This window comes from Dendrobates tinctorius, unplaced genomic scaffold (genome assembly GCF_039654945.1).
Source record: "Dendrobates tinctorius isolate UK_male_01 unplaced genomic scaffold, ASM3965494v1 ptg000181l, whole genome shotgun sequence".
NCBI classification, from domain to species: Eukaryota; Metazoa; Chordata; class Amphibia; order Anura; family Dendrobatidae; genus Dendrobates; species Dendrobates tinctorius.
The window spans coordinates 7,778,957-7,794,684 of record NW_027361848.1 but is presented as its reverse complement, the minus strand read 5'-3'; the positions used below and the strand labels follow the sequence as shown (position 1 = coordinate 7,794,684).

The window sequence follows — 15,728 nt, the reverse complement described above, 5'->3', positions numbered from 1 at the left end:
GGGATGAGGAACGGCTTAGGGTGGAGGAAGGGGTTCTAGGGGAAGGAGGAACCAAAGAAGTGGGGGAAGGCAGCGGAGGCAAGGAAAGTTGGGAAGTGGGAGGTGAGGGAGTAGGGAGAGTTAGAGTCCTCCTCTTTTTTTTTTATGATGGTGGCCCATCGGCGTGCTGCTGTCCTGCCTGGAGCGCATGGAGCCTGAGGACTGGCTCGACCCCGGGGACCGCCTTGAGCCTGTGGACCGCCTGGAGGCCGTGGACCAGCTGGAGCTGGGGGACCGCCTGGAGCTTGTGGACCGCCTGCCAGGATCCTGTAGCTGCTGTAGCATGCTGGTGGTGGTGATGGATGTCCTGGCAGGGGCCGTAAATAGTGAATGCGGGTCCCCCAGCTGATGCTGCTCAGAGGTGGTGGTGGTGGTGGTGGCGGTCTATGCAGGCGTGGTGGCGGTGGCGGTCCATACCGGGGTGGTCCTCCCGGTGGTGGTGATGGTGGTGGCGGCGGTGTTGCCCCAGTCAGGGGTGGTGTTCCGGGTGGTGGTGGTGGCGCTCCAGGCAGGGATGGCGACGACGGGCCATCCGGTGGTGGTGGTGGCGGCAGCAGTGGTGGGCCCGGCAGGAGCAGCGCTTGGCATGGTGTTGGCGGGGAAGTGTCCAGCTGCACTCGGACTTGGGGCGGTATATTGGTGTCCGGCGTGGCTTGGAAGTGTGGTAGCCGTGCAGTGATATGCAGCAGAAGTAGGTAATGCTATGAATCGAGTCAGCGGTGGCACCTGTGGAAATGCCACCGCTGACTGCTGCATATACCTACTCTGCTGCATAGCCTGCATAAAAGCATTGTTGCAGGCCTGCATGACAGTCAACTGGAGTTCAGGGGTAAGGTGTTACGCCGTGTCCCGAGCTATTTGTGTATAGAAATGATGCGCTGGTCTGGCGAGGTCGACTTCCAGGCGCTCAAGGCGACTCTCGATAGACTTGTAGTGTTGGTCCAAAAGGAGGAAACCACTCTCAAGTCTATCGGAGAGTGCCTTGAGGCTACTCTGAAAGACCGAGCTCAATTCAACGAACTCGGGCATGACAGGCCTGTCCGAGGTCCTCTGCCCCTGCTGGCGGGAAGTGCCCGCAAAACCAGTGGCAGAGACCTGGGACAGGGAAACACCTGAGCGACCAGCTTCCTGGTCTCCAGATGACTGTGGTGCAGACCTGCAAGGTGCTTCCTCGCTGATGGATGGCTGGGACGGGTCCGGGGCAGCTTCGGGCCCAGGTTGCAGGGTGCTGCTCCAGGTGCTGTGAAAAGAAAAGAAAGAAATTACTACCATAAATTAACAATCGCCAACTCCTGTGGAATAGAAAAGCACAGAATAAAACACAATACAACTAGAAAATACTTACGTTCGGGAGGCAAGGACCGGTCTTAAAAATGCCAAGGCATGATGATATCTGTATTTCGTGCCGGTCCTTGCCGCAGCACCACTGCGAACCTGCTTCTCCTGACAGATATCCCTGTTGGAGCGGTCCTTCATCGAGCGCCAACGGGTTCTGACTTTGTTCACTGTGGGTAAAAAAAAAAAAAAAAATCACACAGTTGGGTGATCCCGGCCAAGATCACTGCTGCATCACACTGCATTTATATACTTACGAAAATCCTTGCGGACCCGGGGAGAGGCGTTGTCCCAGCCATCCATCAGCGATGCGGCCACCTCGTTCCAGAGCCGCCGGATCACCACGTTGTCCGAGTGCAGTTGGTGACGGGTGTCCCACAGCGGGACTCGCTCCTGGACTAGACGTATGAGCTCGTCATTGTCCAGGGCGAGGTCCTCCTCCCGTTGTGGAGCCTAGAAAAGAAAGACAAATAAACCAGCCATGAAAAAAAAAATTATTTAAATGAAAATATAAGCAAAAAAAGCATGAATAAAAAAACAGAAAAAAAACCAGCATGAAAATGTAAAAAAAATACATTAAGAAATCATTACCAAAAAAACCTAGAAAATAAACCAGCATAGAAATTAACATAAAAAAAAACCATACCAAAAAAAGAACCAAAAAATAACAGCAGGAAAATTACCAAACAATAATAATAAAAAATTACCAAAAAACATAAAAAAAAAAAAAAACCAGATAAAATTATTTCAATACAGTTCCAAAAAAACAAAAACAAAAACCAAGCATAGAAATCAACTTGAAAAAAAAAAACAAAACAAGCAGAGGAATTCCCAAACAAAAAGTTGACAAAAATACAGAACAAAATTAAACCAATAAATGAAGATGAAAAAAAAGGCATAAAAAGGTAATGACAATAAAAAAAAAATAAAAAATGACCGTCTGTACTTACATTCCATCTTCCCGCCCGCACTGGGCCTTGCTGCTCCTGCCGTTCCTCCGGTGGTGGTGGTGTGGTGGAGGATGAGGTCTGAAAATTAAACAAAAAAAATTAGCCACATGTGTATATTTTTTTTACCAATCCATAGGGAAGCATGGTACTCACTTCTTGTGCCTCTTGCCCTGTCCCGGGGACATATTCTTCACCAGATGAAGAAGACATGCTGCAATAAAAAAAAGAGACATAAGTACATAGAAATGTATTCAAAATTCAGCCAGACATTAGGTTTTACTTACATTGGTACAGCTTTGGGTTATTAGGGTTGTGACTCTTGCAGCAGTCTGTAGAGTATTGGGGAATTCCAGTGCCCACACAATCTTTTATCACCTTGGTTTTTGGGAGTGGATTTCCAGTGTCTAGACCACATTCCAGACTTGTTTACCTAAAAAACGCATGCGTGCAAAAGCGCACATGTGCGCAAGACCATGCGCACGCACGCGTTACCATAGACTGCAATGTGTTGTTTTTGCGCATTCCGTGCGCAAGCGTGCGCATGCGTTGTTTTGACGAGACAGGGCGGACCAAAAAATGCAACATGTAGCGTCTGGCGCACCTGGCGCGAAAGACAAAAAAGCGCATGCGCGCAAAAACGCTAACGTGCGTGAGACCATGTGCCCGCCATGTTAAACATAGGTGTGCTGTGCGCATTCGCATGGTTGCGCTAGATGCGCTGCGCACAAAAGCGCTAATGTGAAACCAGCCTAAGAGTTGAGTGCCAAGTCTTATTTTATTGCCCATATGATGATGTAATGTATTTGGAAGCTCCTGATATTTTTTTGGGCAAAATCGGAGTTAATTACAGTAGTCACATTGGTGGATGTATTTTAATGCACACCTGAAACACACAGCCAAGATATCAGGAAGAGAACTGTGTACTTGCACAATTCTAGCTCATCCTTGGGTACAATTTCAAGATACCTAAGGTGCCTCGTTCATCTGTACAAATAATTATACGCAAGTACAAACAACATGGGAATGTCCCTCCATCCATCATACGGCTCAGGAAGGAGAGGAGTTCTGTGTCCCAGAGATGAATGGGCTTTGGTCCTACAAACCTGGATCAGTTACACCAGTTTTGTCAGAGGGAATGAACCCAAATTCCGACCAACTATTGCGAGAAGCTTGTGGAAGGATATCCCAAACGTTTGACCAAGTCATTCAGTTTAAGAGTAATGGTGTCAAATACTAAAGCAATGTATGTAAACTTTTGACTTTGCAGTAAGTAATAAAAATGCTTTAACCCCTTAACGACCAGGGGTATTTCATTTTTTGAATTTCTGTTGTTTGCTTCCCTTGTTCCTTAAACCATAACTTTTTTGATTTTTCTGTCAATATGGCCATGTGAAGGCTTGATTTTTGCGGGACAAGTTGTACTTTTGAACGACACCATTGGTTTTAACATATTGTGTACTGAAAATGGGAAAAAAATTCCAAGTTCGGTGAAATTGCAAAAAAAGTGCAATTCAACAGTTGTTGTTTTTTTCTAACCATGCTCACTAATGCTAAAACTGACCGGCCATTAGGATTCTCCAGGTCATTACGGGTTCAAAGACACCAAACATGTATAGGTTCTTTTTTATTTAAGTTGTGAAAAAAAATTCCAAAATTTGTCATAAAAAAATGGCGCCATTTTCTCAGACCTCTAGTGTCTCCAATTTTCGTGACCTGGTGTTGGGTGTGGGCTTACTTTTGCATGCTGAGCTGACATTTTTATTGATACTATTTTGGCGTAGATAAGATCTTTTGATTGCCCATTATTGTATTTTATTGCAATGTTGAGGCAACCAAAAAAACTTAATTCTGACGTTTTTAATTTCTTTCTCGTTACGCCGTTTAGCGATCAGGATTCTGAACACGGCAACACCAAATAAGTGTATGTTTGACTTCTTTATTGTTTTATTTTGAATGGGGTGAAAGGGGGGGTGAGTTGAACTTTTATTTTTTATATTTTTTTAAAAGCTTTTGTTTTACTTTTGGCATGCTTCAATAGTCTCCATGGGAGACTAGAAGTTGCAATAATTTGATCGCTTCTGCTACACATAGGCGATGATCAGACCGTGTATGTAGCAGAAAAGCTGACTTTCTATGAGTGCCGACCACGGGACGGCGTTCATAGCAATATGGCAATGACAGCCATTGAGGTCTGCTGCAGATCTCTGGTTGTCATGTCAACCCATAGGTGACGAGGTTACCAATGGGCGGGATTAGCAATGCACTTCTTGTAAGCGTGAGTTAAAACTATTTAACTTTTTAACTAGTTAACAGTTGCAGGTGCATCGCGATTCCACCTGTAGCTGTTGTGGGCACATGTCAGTTGTATAAATCAGATGTCATGTGCCCGGAAAGATGCGGGCTCAGCGCCGAAGCCCGAACCAAACAGGGTGAGTCGGACATGGGAATACCTACTATGCAACATGTCGGAAAGGGTTGAAAACATTCTCTCTCATTATTCTGGCATTAGGCAAATATTAATGATTATTGTAATCCTAATTGACCTAAAACGGGAAAGGTTTATTCTGATTTCATGTCAGATATTGAGAAAAACAAGCATATGTGTCTTTTTATACATTATAGTGTATGTAAACTTCTGGCTTCAACTCTGTTTTTATATATGTTGTGTGCGTCACTGTATGCACTATTTGTCAATTATACTATTTTAAATGATTTAGTAAAAGTTAAGTTTTAGTTCCACAATTTTGCTATTTTCCTAATTTGACATGTCACCCACAAACCATTCCAGCAAATTCTGAACTCCAATTTGGCGCTGTTCTAATTTTAGCACTGTGCCTCAAAAGTTAGTTTTTGACCACAAATGGTCAAATTGCGTAACAAATTGTACAATTAATTTTCTTTTATTATCCCTTTAGAAAATTAAACATTTGGGGCAAAAGTAACATTTTAGTGGGAAAAAAAACAAAAATGAAATTTTCCATTTTCTCAGTTCAATGTTATACAATTCTGTGAAGTGCCTGAGGTTTAAAATGCGCACTACACCCTTATTTGTATTCCTCAAGAGGTGTAGTTTCCAAAATGGAGTCACTTGTGGGATTTCTGCTGTTTTGGAATGTCAGACTCTTCAAATGTGACATGGCACTCACATTATTTCTACCCAAATTGCACTCCAAAAGTCAAATGTTGCTTCTTTCTTACCGTGCCCATACCATTTCCACCACATACAGGGTATTGTTGTACTCAGAAGAAATTGCACAACGTGTATGGTTCATTTACTCCTGTTATCCTTGTGAAAATAAAACTTTGGGGCTAAAGCAATTTTTTTTGTAGGAAAACTTTAAAATATTCATTTTTTCCTTCCACATTGCTTTAAAGGGAACCTGTCAGCTGACACTTGCAGCCCAAACCATAGGTAGCATGCATCATCCACTTGCTGTAGTATCCTAGCCATTTGTGTTTGCCTTACATAATTTTAATAGCAGTCAAGGACTCTAAATAAGACTGACATATGAAGTATGTGAGCGAAGCTTCAGTAAAATTAACCCAATATTCAAGAACATGTAGCAATCATAAAAGTACTCAAAATAAGAATTTGAAATATACTGTGTAAGTGGACAAATGTCACATTGCATAAATAATAATAATTGTTATTATTATTATGAAAATAGAAGTGAATTGGATACCAAGGTAAAAGCAATCCTGTCATCAGGATTTTGCTCAGTAAACTACTGACACTGTTAGGTTGGCGCTGCTATACTAATTAAAATGATACCTGATTTGATGAAATCAGTCTTGTGGTTGTTGTTTAATCTATATTTGTAGTTTTCAGTTAATGAGATTCTCGTGCATCGGGCGGCCTATTGGGGGGGCTATGTAGTATTCTGCTTACATATTCATTTGTATTGGGTTATGACAGGTCACTCATTCTTCAGTGATCTGCCCCCTAATTTACATACTGCATATACTATTGTGGGGTTACAACAAAAAAAATTCAACTTCCTCAAAATGGAGCTGGCGGCAGCGCTTTCGCTGTAGCATGATACTTGCCTAATATGCCTATATTAATTTATGCTTTATTCCTATAGTATCATGGAGTAAGAAACTGGCGCTTATACAGTAGCAACTATCACGTTCCGATAGACACTACAGTGCAGACACCGTTGACACCATTTTGATGGAGCCAAATTTATTTTCTCTCCAGCAAAATGGTGCCGGCACTTGCACTATAGCATTGATCAGAACGCGATAGATGCTACTGCGCAGTTAACGCCATTTTAATGAAGATAATTTTTTACCTTTTTTTATCCCTCGATACTATAGGAATTGTCATGGTTTGAACAGGGTTCTTGCCCTGCACTCACAGGGTTAAGTGTTCGTGGCCTCTTTCTGGATCTGGGAGGGGTATTTATACTCACTCTTTACCAGGGTTCTCTGTCAGCTATACTGTTGTTCTGGTGTGTCTGACCCCTGGTGTGCGTGTATTCTGCGTTGCTTGTTTGCTTCCCGTGTATGACCAGGTCCATTCCCTCACTCTGTACTCCGTTTCTCATTTTGGCACTATTGTCTTTTCCGGTTCTGACGTCCTGGCTTGGCTATCGTTACTCCGTTACAGTTTGTCCCTACTGTACCATCTATTGCCCATTCTGGTTTTCTGATCTATTTGCTACGTCCTGACTATCCATTCTGTCTAACCCTTTGGTACTGTATTGCTATCTCGTGCTTTGACCCAGCTTGATCTGGTTTCTGTCTCTGTCTATGCCCCTTAGTTACATTGTCCAGTAGTTACCTTTCTAGGAGTTTCCCTGCAGCTCCTGGCTCTGTGGCGCTGAGGCCATGCCCCCAGCAGTCACATGTTTCAGGTCCTGTGAGCTTGGAGCATGCATTGTCACCACTGAGACCCCGCTCCGCTGGTATCTTTATGCACAGTCTTTGTACTCAGGACACATGCACTGGCTCAGTGAGCAAGTGCAGTGCGGTGTTCCTGACATTATAGCTGACCATTTCAGTTTTTTTTTCCTCTGAAGGAAAAAAAAAGTGTGTTATCCTCATGGATCCCATACAAGCTTTGGCTGATCAGGTCAAGCACCTGACCCAAATGTTCCACAAACTTAATGTGGAACAGCGCACGATGGCCCATACCCAGCAACAGTTGGTGGATACTGTGCAGGGGGCTGTCGCTGCAGGGGCTACTAGTGCTGGGGATAGAGATGTGTCATTGGCATCCCCTGAATCTCCGGTCAAATTGCCAGACCCTTTCTCAGGGGATAAAAGGGAGTTCAGGTCGTTCAGAGAAGGATGCAAGCTTTTTTTTTTTTTCTCTGAGGCCCCGCTCCTCCGGGGATGAGTTCCAGAGGGTGGGGGTCGTCATTTCCCTACTTCGGGGGGCTCCACAGGCATGGGCTTTCTCGCTCTCTTCCTCTGCTCCTGAACGTATGTCTGTGAATTTGTTCTTTGAGGCTCTGGGGCACATTTATGATGAGCCTGATAGAGTGCGTCTGGCAGAGGATATGTTGATGAGTGTGACACAGGTGAGGCACTCTGCTGAATGGTTCTGCTCTGAGTTCAGACTCTGGGCAGCGGAGGTCTCCTGGGATGATGCTGCCCTCTGGGGTTAGTTCTGTAGAGGCCTGTCCAAACATTTGAAAGATGCCCTAGCCCTTCATCCTCCACCGGATTCTTTGGAGGACGCTATGATCCAGGCTGTCCGCATGGACCGTAGGCTGCGGGCAAGAGGGGTCATGCTGCAGGAGACCCCTTTATTCTCCAATCTGAGAGACTCTGCATCTAGTCCTGAGCCAATGGAGGTTGGTGCCACGTCATTGGAGGAAAAAGAGAGGAGACGCCGTAGAAACAACCAATTGTGCTTTTACTGTGGATCCGCTGGACATTGGAGAAGGAACTGTCCTTCTTGCCCTTCTTCAGTGAAGCCGTCAGGAAAACGACTGAGTTTGGGTAGCAATCGAGGAGGTTGCCCAGACTCCCAGGTATCCTTTTCCTCACTTACTAAAATTCTGCTTCCGGTGGAACTAGAACTTACAGGCGGTCCGGTTAGGACTACCTCCTTTGTTGACTATGGTTCTTCAATTAATCTGATCGATGCCAAAGTTTTGACTTTTCATAAGATAGGGACAGTCAGGTTAAAAGATCCTGTTAAAATAGTGGCAATTGATTCTTCTATCACCCAGGAGGGAATTTGTTTCATGACTGATACCTTTTCGCTGAAAGTGGGTTCCACTTAAGTGGAAAAATTAAGGTGTTTTGTTCTAAATAATCTGCTGGCTGGACTGGTACTGGGTATGCCTTGGCTTCAACGTCACAATCCTACTATTGACTGGGTCACGGGGGAGATCATTCAGTGGGGTTGTATGGCTAATGGTCTGTGTTGTAACTTGACAACTCTTGTCACCCCAGTTGTTAGGAGTCAGATTTCTGCCATTACTAGGCAGGAATCAAGACCCTCACATTCTGCAGTCTACTGCTCATTGTCTACTGCAGAGGAGATTGCTTTGCAGCAACTCTCTCCGGAGGCTAAGTCCATCTTTCCATCCTCTGAGCATGCTCATGGGACGATCTCCCATTGGAGTTCGGGAGTCAGGTGCTCAGGTCCTGCTCCAGATTCCATTGGTCCAGCTCAGAGATCTGGAGACTTCCGGAAGGTCCCGTATGCTATAAAAAGCGCGCATGGCTGTTCCGCCATGCGCTAGTATAGTCATACTTGCTGCTGTGTGTATGTTGATGGATGCATGATCTGGTGAATGACTCATTTGAAACCCCTATCCTTGGATATTACGATTGTGTGAGGGATTGAGTTATAGCCAGTACCAGCGCCAGCACGCTATTGCTCCTCAGGCACACTTGCTAGTATCCTACATCGCGCCTGCCTTTACAGCGGTGTCACTCTGCGGCACTATCCACGCCGCGCTGCAGTAGCAGCCTTTTGTGCGTTCGCGGTTGCGACGCTATTCACACGGTTGTCACGGTAGTTCTAGTCGGATGTAGTACCGCCATCTTGGGCTACTCCTGTGACCGTTTACCGCGTGTGTTTCGCTGAGCTCCTGTGATTCTAACAGGCTCAGCGTTATTATGTTTTTCCTTTTGTTGTTGCAGCTCTGTGAGTTCAACAGAGGTTGCTCTGTGCACCTGGGTGTCGTCTAAACCCTGTGCACAACACCGCCTTATTGCTCTGTCACCATCTAGCTGCGGTTTTTCCATCTACCGCACGGTGGACCCCGAGCGGCGAACGCACTTTATTTATATTTTTATTTAGTGCGTTCCGCCATTCCTAACATTATACCAGCGTCAGGGTCTGGCTAGTGATGGTAGAACAGCAGCAGCTTCTGCAGTGTGTGCAGCAGCTCGAGGGCCAGTTGGCCACTCTTGAGAGGGCTCTCTCAGCTGCGCAATCCACTGAGGCTGCTGTAAAAGCACTTACTGACGCGGTTGCCCGTATGTCCATGTCCTCCCTCGCGCCGACAGTGACCCGCCTCCCGTTGCCCGATAAATTTTCTGGGGATGGTGCCTCCTGTAGGGGTTTCATCAGCCAGTGCTCTATTCAGCTGGAGCTGCTGGCTGAGCAATTCCCTACGGAACGGGCCAAGGTGGCATTTATTGTTTCCCTACTGTCGGGCAAGGCGTTGGAATGGGCTACGCCTTTATGGGAGCGTGGTGACCCCGAGATTCGACTGCTGCTCACTTGCTTACAGCCATCAAGCAGGTCTTTCTCGGTCCATGGGTCATGCACGACACCTCTCTTCAGCTGCTTGCTTTGTCCCAGGGATCCCTCTCGGTTAGTCAGTATGACGTCCGTTTTCGGACACTGGCTTCCGAGTTGGAGTGGTCCGATAAGGCCCTTATCCCTGTGTTTTGGAGAGGTTTAGCGGACCATGTTAAGGATGCTCTCTCTACTAGAGAGATTCCTACCAGTTTGGAAGAGCTAATTTCCATTTCCACCCGTATTGACCTCCGTTTTTCGGAGCGCGGCATGGAGCGTGCTCACTCCAAACGGAGAGTTACTCCAGCTCCCAACTTGTTTGAGCCTCTAGAGCTGCCCGAGCCGGAGGCTCTATCCCCAGAGCCCATGGAGGTGTCTTGCGCCATTCTTGAGACGCGCCCGGCTCAAGATTCCATTTGCGGTTGTCACCGTCTACACGCTGTTTCTCAGGATGACAGCGCCTCGCAATGGTCAGATTTTGAGCCGGTCAGCAAGACCTTTGTTCCTCCTCACCTTAGGCCTAAGATTCTCGCGTGGGCACACGCGTCCAATGCGGATGGCCACCGTGGCTATATGCAGACCATGAAGCTTCTGGCTGGGTCGTATTGGTGGCCGCACAGGGCACGAGACGTTAAAAGATTTATTCGGGCATGCACCTCATGTGCTCGGGATAGCCTTCCCAGACAGAGTGTGGCGACGGCCGCCGACACACGGCGGCGTTCCACTGTAACTCCCGCTCCCATCGTCTCCCGGGTGTCCCTTCTGAAACCTGGCGAACTTGCCTCCTCTGATGCCTTCCATGTGTCCCGGTTTTCTGTGTCACCTACCAGGACATCAGGCTCGCCTTCGGATGAGTCTGAGGCCTATGCCACTGTCAGGCACAGGCTGGTGGGTCGGAAGGTTCAGGGAGGGGGGCCCTAGGAGGGGGGGGTAATGTTAGGAGTCAGATTTCTGCCATTACTAGGCAGGAATCAAGACCCTCACATTCTGCAGTCTCCTGCTCATTGTCTACTGCAGAGGAGATTGCAGAGGAGATTGCTTTGCAGCAACTCTCTCCGGAGGCTATGTCCTTCTTTCCATCCTCTGAGCATGCTCATGGGACGATCTCCCATTGGAGTTCGGGAGTCAGGTGCTCAGGTCCTGCTCCAGATTCCATTGGTCCAGCTCAGAGATATGGATACTTCCGGAAGGTCCCGTTTGCTATAAAAAGCGCGCATGGCTGTTCCGCCATGCGCTGGTATAGTCATACTTGCTGCTGTGTGTATGTTGATGGATGCATGTTCTGGTGAATGACTCATTTGAAACCCCTATCCTTGGATATTACGATTGTGTGAGGGATTGAGTTATAGCCAGTACCAGCGCCAGCGCGCTATTGCTCCTCAGGCACACTTGCTAGCGTCCTACATCGCGCCTGCATTACAGCGGTGTCACTCTGTGGCACTATCCACGCCGCGCTGCAGTAGCAGCCTTTTGTGCGTTCGTGGTTGCGACGCTATTCACACGGTTGTCATGGTAGGTCTAGTCGGATGTAGTACCGCCATCTTGGGCTACTCCTGTGACCGTTTACCGCGTGTGTTTCGCTGAGCTCCTGTGATTCTAACAGGCTCAGCGTTATTGTGTTTTTCCTTTTGTTGTTGCAGCTCTGTGAGTACAACAGAGATTGCTCTGTGCACCTGGGTGTCGTCTAAACCCTGTGCACACTACCGCCTTATTGCTCTGTCACCATCTAGCTGCGGTTTTTCCATCTACCGCACGGTGGACCCCGAGCGGCGAACGCACTTTATTTATATTTTTATTTAGTGCGTTCCGCCGTTCCTAACACCAGTAAAATCTGTGTCAGTGTCGTCTGTCGATCTGGAAGGTATTCCAGAGTACCTGAAAGATTTTGAAGACGTATTTTCTGAAAGTGAGGCTGAGGAGCTACCACCACATAGACCCTTTGATTGTGCCATTAATCTAGTCCCTGGAGCCAAGTTACCCAAGGCTCGCCTGTTCAATTTGTCCGGGCCCAAACGTCTAGCCATGAAGGAGTACATTACCGAGAGTCTCCGCAAAGGGCATATTAGGCCTTCTGTTTCACCTGTGGCGGCGGGCTTCTTTTTTGTTAAGAAAAAAAGATGGTGGTTTGCGGCTGTGCCTCGACTTTCGGGAATTAAACAAAATTGCTGTGAAAAATACATACCCTCTCCCCCTAATTCCTGATCTATGTAACCAACTCACCGGGGCCAAGTGGTTCTCTAAACTGGATTTACGAGGGGCATACAACCTTATAAGAGTCCAGGAAGGGGACGAATGGAAAACAGCATTCCTGACGACTGAAGGGCTGTTCGAAAACTTGGTTATACCCTTTGGTCTCACCAACGCTCCTGCTGTTTTTCAGAAATTTATTAATGTAATTTTCTCTGATTTAATTGGTCGCTTTGTGGTCATCTATTTGGATGACATTCTGGTGTACTCTGTGGACAGTCAATCTCACTTGCACCATTTGCGGATGGTTCTCCTGAGACTGAGGGAGAATCCTTTGTATGCCAAGTTGGAAAAATGCTCATTTTTCATGCAAGAAGTATCCTTTCTGGGGTTGATTGTGTCAGGGGAGGGGTTCCGCATGGATCCTAAGAAGGTCCAGGCTGTTACAGATTGGGTGCAGCCTCATGACTTGAAAGGGTTGCAGCGATTTTTAGGCTTTGCTAACTTTTATAGGAAATTTATTAAGGGCTTCTCGCAGGTGGTAAAGCCTCTAACGGACCTCACTCTCAAGGGAGCTGATGTAAAAAATTGGTCTGTAGCTGCAAAAAATTCTTTCATAACATTAAAAAAGTGCTTTTCTTCAGCCCCTGTATTGGTACAACCCGACCCGTCAAGACCTTTTATCGTGGAGGTTGACGCCTCGGAAGTAGGGGTGGGGGCAGTTTTGTCTCAGGGCCCTCCTACCCTTACTAATCTGAGGCCTTGCACCTTCGTCTCTAAAAAATTTTCCTCTGCCGAGAGAAATTACGATGTCGGCAACAGAGAGTTATTGGCGATAAAGTTGGCTTTTGAAGAATGGAGGCATTTCCTGGAGGGGGCTATTCATCCCATTACAGTCATTACTGATCACAAAAATTTGGCCTATATCGAGTCTGCCAAGAGATTGACCCCCAGACAGGCTCGGTGGGCGCTTTTTTTTTCTCGATTTCAGTTTACCATCACATTCCGCCCGGGATCTAAAAACATCAAGGCTGATGCCTTATCCCGAAGCTTTGATTCGGTGTCCCCTCCAGAACCTCCCTCCTCCATTCTTCAGCCAGGAGTAGTGGTGGCCGAAATCTCATCTGAGTTACAGAGAGAGATTTTGGAGGCCCAGGCTCAGGCTCCGGGTGGTAACCCCCGGGTAAATTGTTTGAACGTTTCCGTCTCGGACTTATGCAGGAATTTCACGATTCTATGTTGAGTGATCACCCTGGGATTGCAGCTACCCGGGGGGCAATTGCGAGGGATTTCTGGTGGCCCTCTATGGTAACAGATATTAAAAAGTTTGCGACTGCATGTGGGGTGTGCGCTCGTTCTAAAAGTTCTCAGGTCCGGCCGGCCGGGGAGTTGGTGCCTTTGCCAATTCTGGATAGACCATGGACACATTTGTCCATTGATTTTATCACAAATCTTCCTCCTTCCAGGGGCAACTCGGTGATATGGGTGGTGGTGGATAGGTTTTCCAAACAAGCCCACTTTGTACCTCTCTCCGCGTTACCATCTGTTGAAACCCTGGCCCGTTTATTTATGCAGCATATAATTCGGTTACATGGAGTGCCTATGAATGTGGTGTCAGACAGAGGGGTACAGTTTGTTGCCAGGTTCTGGAGGGCTTTTTGCAAAAAGCTGGGGATTTCATTGTCCTTCTCCTCTGCCTACCACCCAGAGTCTAATGGACAGACGGAGCGCACAAACCAATCGTTGGAGCAGATTCTGAGATGCTTGGCCTCTTCCAGGCAGGAGGACTGGTGTGAGGTATTGCCCATGGCAGAGTTTGCATTCAACAGTCGTGTGAGTCAATCTACTGGGAAGTCTCCCTTTCAGATCAACTATGGGTTTAACCCACATTTTGGAGAGTTTTCCCACATGGATTCAGGTTGTCCTGGAGCTGAATGTGCGACACAACGTCTTAGAATTCTTTGGAGGGAGGTTCAGAGGAATATTTCCAAGGCCCAGGAAAACTATAAGCGGTTTGCTGACAGGAGGAGGGGATCAGGTCCAGCATTTGCAGTAGGGGAGAAGGTGTGGCTATCCACCTGCAATATCAAGCTCAAGATACCATCTATAAAGCTGGGCCCCAAGTTTTTTGGCCCTAACAAAGTTGTGGAGGTTGTTAACCCAGTAGCCTACCGACTGCAGCTGCCCACCTCCTTTAAAATTTCTGATGTCTTCCACAGGTCCCTGTTAAAGCCTGTGGGGACGGTGAGAGAGGATCCCTCATCAAATGCTCCACCAGTGCTGGTAGAGGGGCAGCTGGAGTATGAAGTAGGGCACATTGTCGACTCCCGGTGGGTGCGCCGGAGACTCCAGTATCTGATACACTGGAAGGGGTACTCTCTGGAGGATCGGTCATGGGTTCCGGCCAGTTCGGTGCATGCTGATCGTCTGGTGCGGGCTTTCCACGCCAGATACCCAGACAAGCCTGAGGGTCCAGTGGCCCCCCGTTAAGAGGGGGTACTGTCATGGTTTGAACAGGGTTCTTGCCCTGCACTCACATGTTTAAGTGTTCGTGGCCTCTTTCTGGATCTGGGAGGGGTATTTATACTCACTCTTTACCAGGGTTCTCTGTCAGCTATACTGTTGTTCTGGTGTGTGTGACCCCTGGTGTGCGTGTATTCTGCGTTGCTTGTTTGCTTCCCATGTATGACCCGGTCTGTTCCCTCACTCTGTACTCTGTTTCTCGTTTTGGCACTATTGTCTTTTCCGGTTCTGACCTCCTGGCTTGGCTATCGTTACTCCGTTACAGTTTGTCCCTATTGTACCGTCTATTGCCCGTTCTGGTTTTCTGATCTATTGCTACGTCCTGACTATCCATTCTGTCTAACCCTTTGGTACTGTATTGCTATCTCGTGCTTTGACCCGGCTTCATCTGGTTTCTGTCTCTGTCTATGCCCCTTAGTTACATTGTCCAGTAGTTACCTTTCTAGGAGTTTCCCTGCAGCTCCTGCCTCTGTGGTGCTGAGGCCACGCCCCCAGCAGTCACATGCTTCAGGTCCCGTGAGCTTGGAGCATGCATTGTCACCACTGAGACCCCGCTCTGCAGGTATCTTTGTGCACAGTCTTTGTACTCAGGACACGCGCACTGGCTCAGTGAGCAAGTGCAGTGCGGTGTTCCTGACAGGAATAAAGCATAAATGCATATACGCATGTTAGGCTTTCACCATGCTACAGCGCAGGTGCTGCCACAGCACCATTTTCATGAAGTTGAATTTTTTTGTAAATCCACTATAGTATATGCAGTATGTAAAATAGGTGTCAGGTCACTGACGGATCAGTTACCTGTCATACGTCCATACAGATGAATATGTTAGCAGAGCACCACATAAAGCCACGTCCACAGGCTGCCTGAAGCACGAGAATCTCATTAACTGAAAATTACAAATAAAGATTAAACAACAACCACAAGATGGATTTCATCAACCAAAGTATCATTTTAATCAGTATAACAGCCCCAACCTAACAGT

General features: G+C 47.1%; 1 protein-coding gene across 2 annotated transcripts in view; it reads right to left on the bottom strand.

Annotated features, from left to right (window-relative positions):
• Positions 1-15,728, bottom strand: part of THBS2 (thrombospondin 2) — a 1,059,287-nt gene that overhangs the window by 720,055 nt on the left and 323,504 nt on the right. The window lies entirely within an intron of this gene.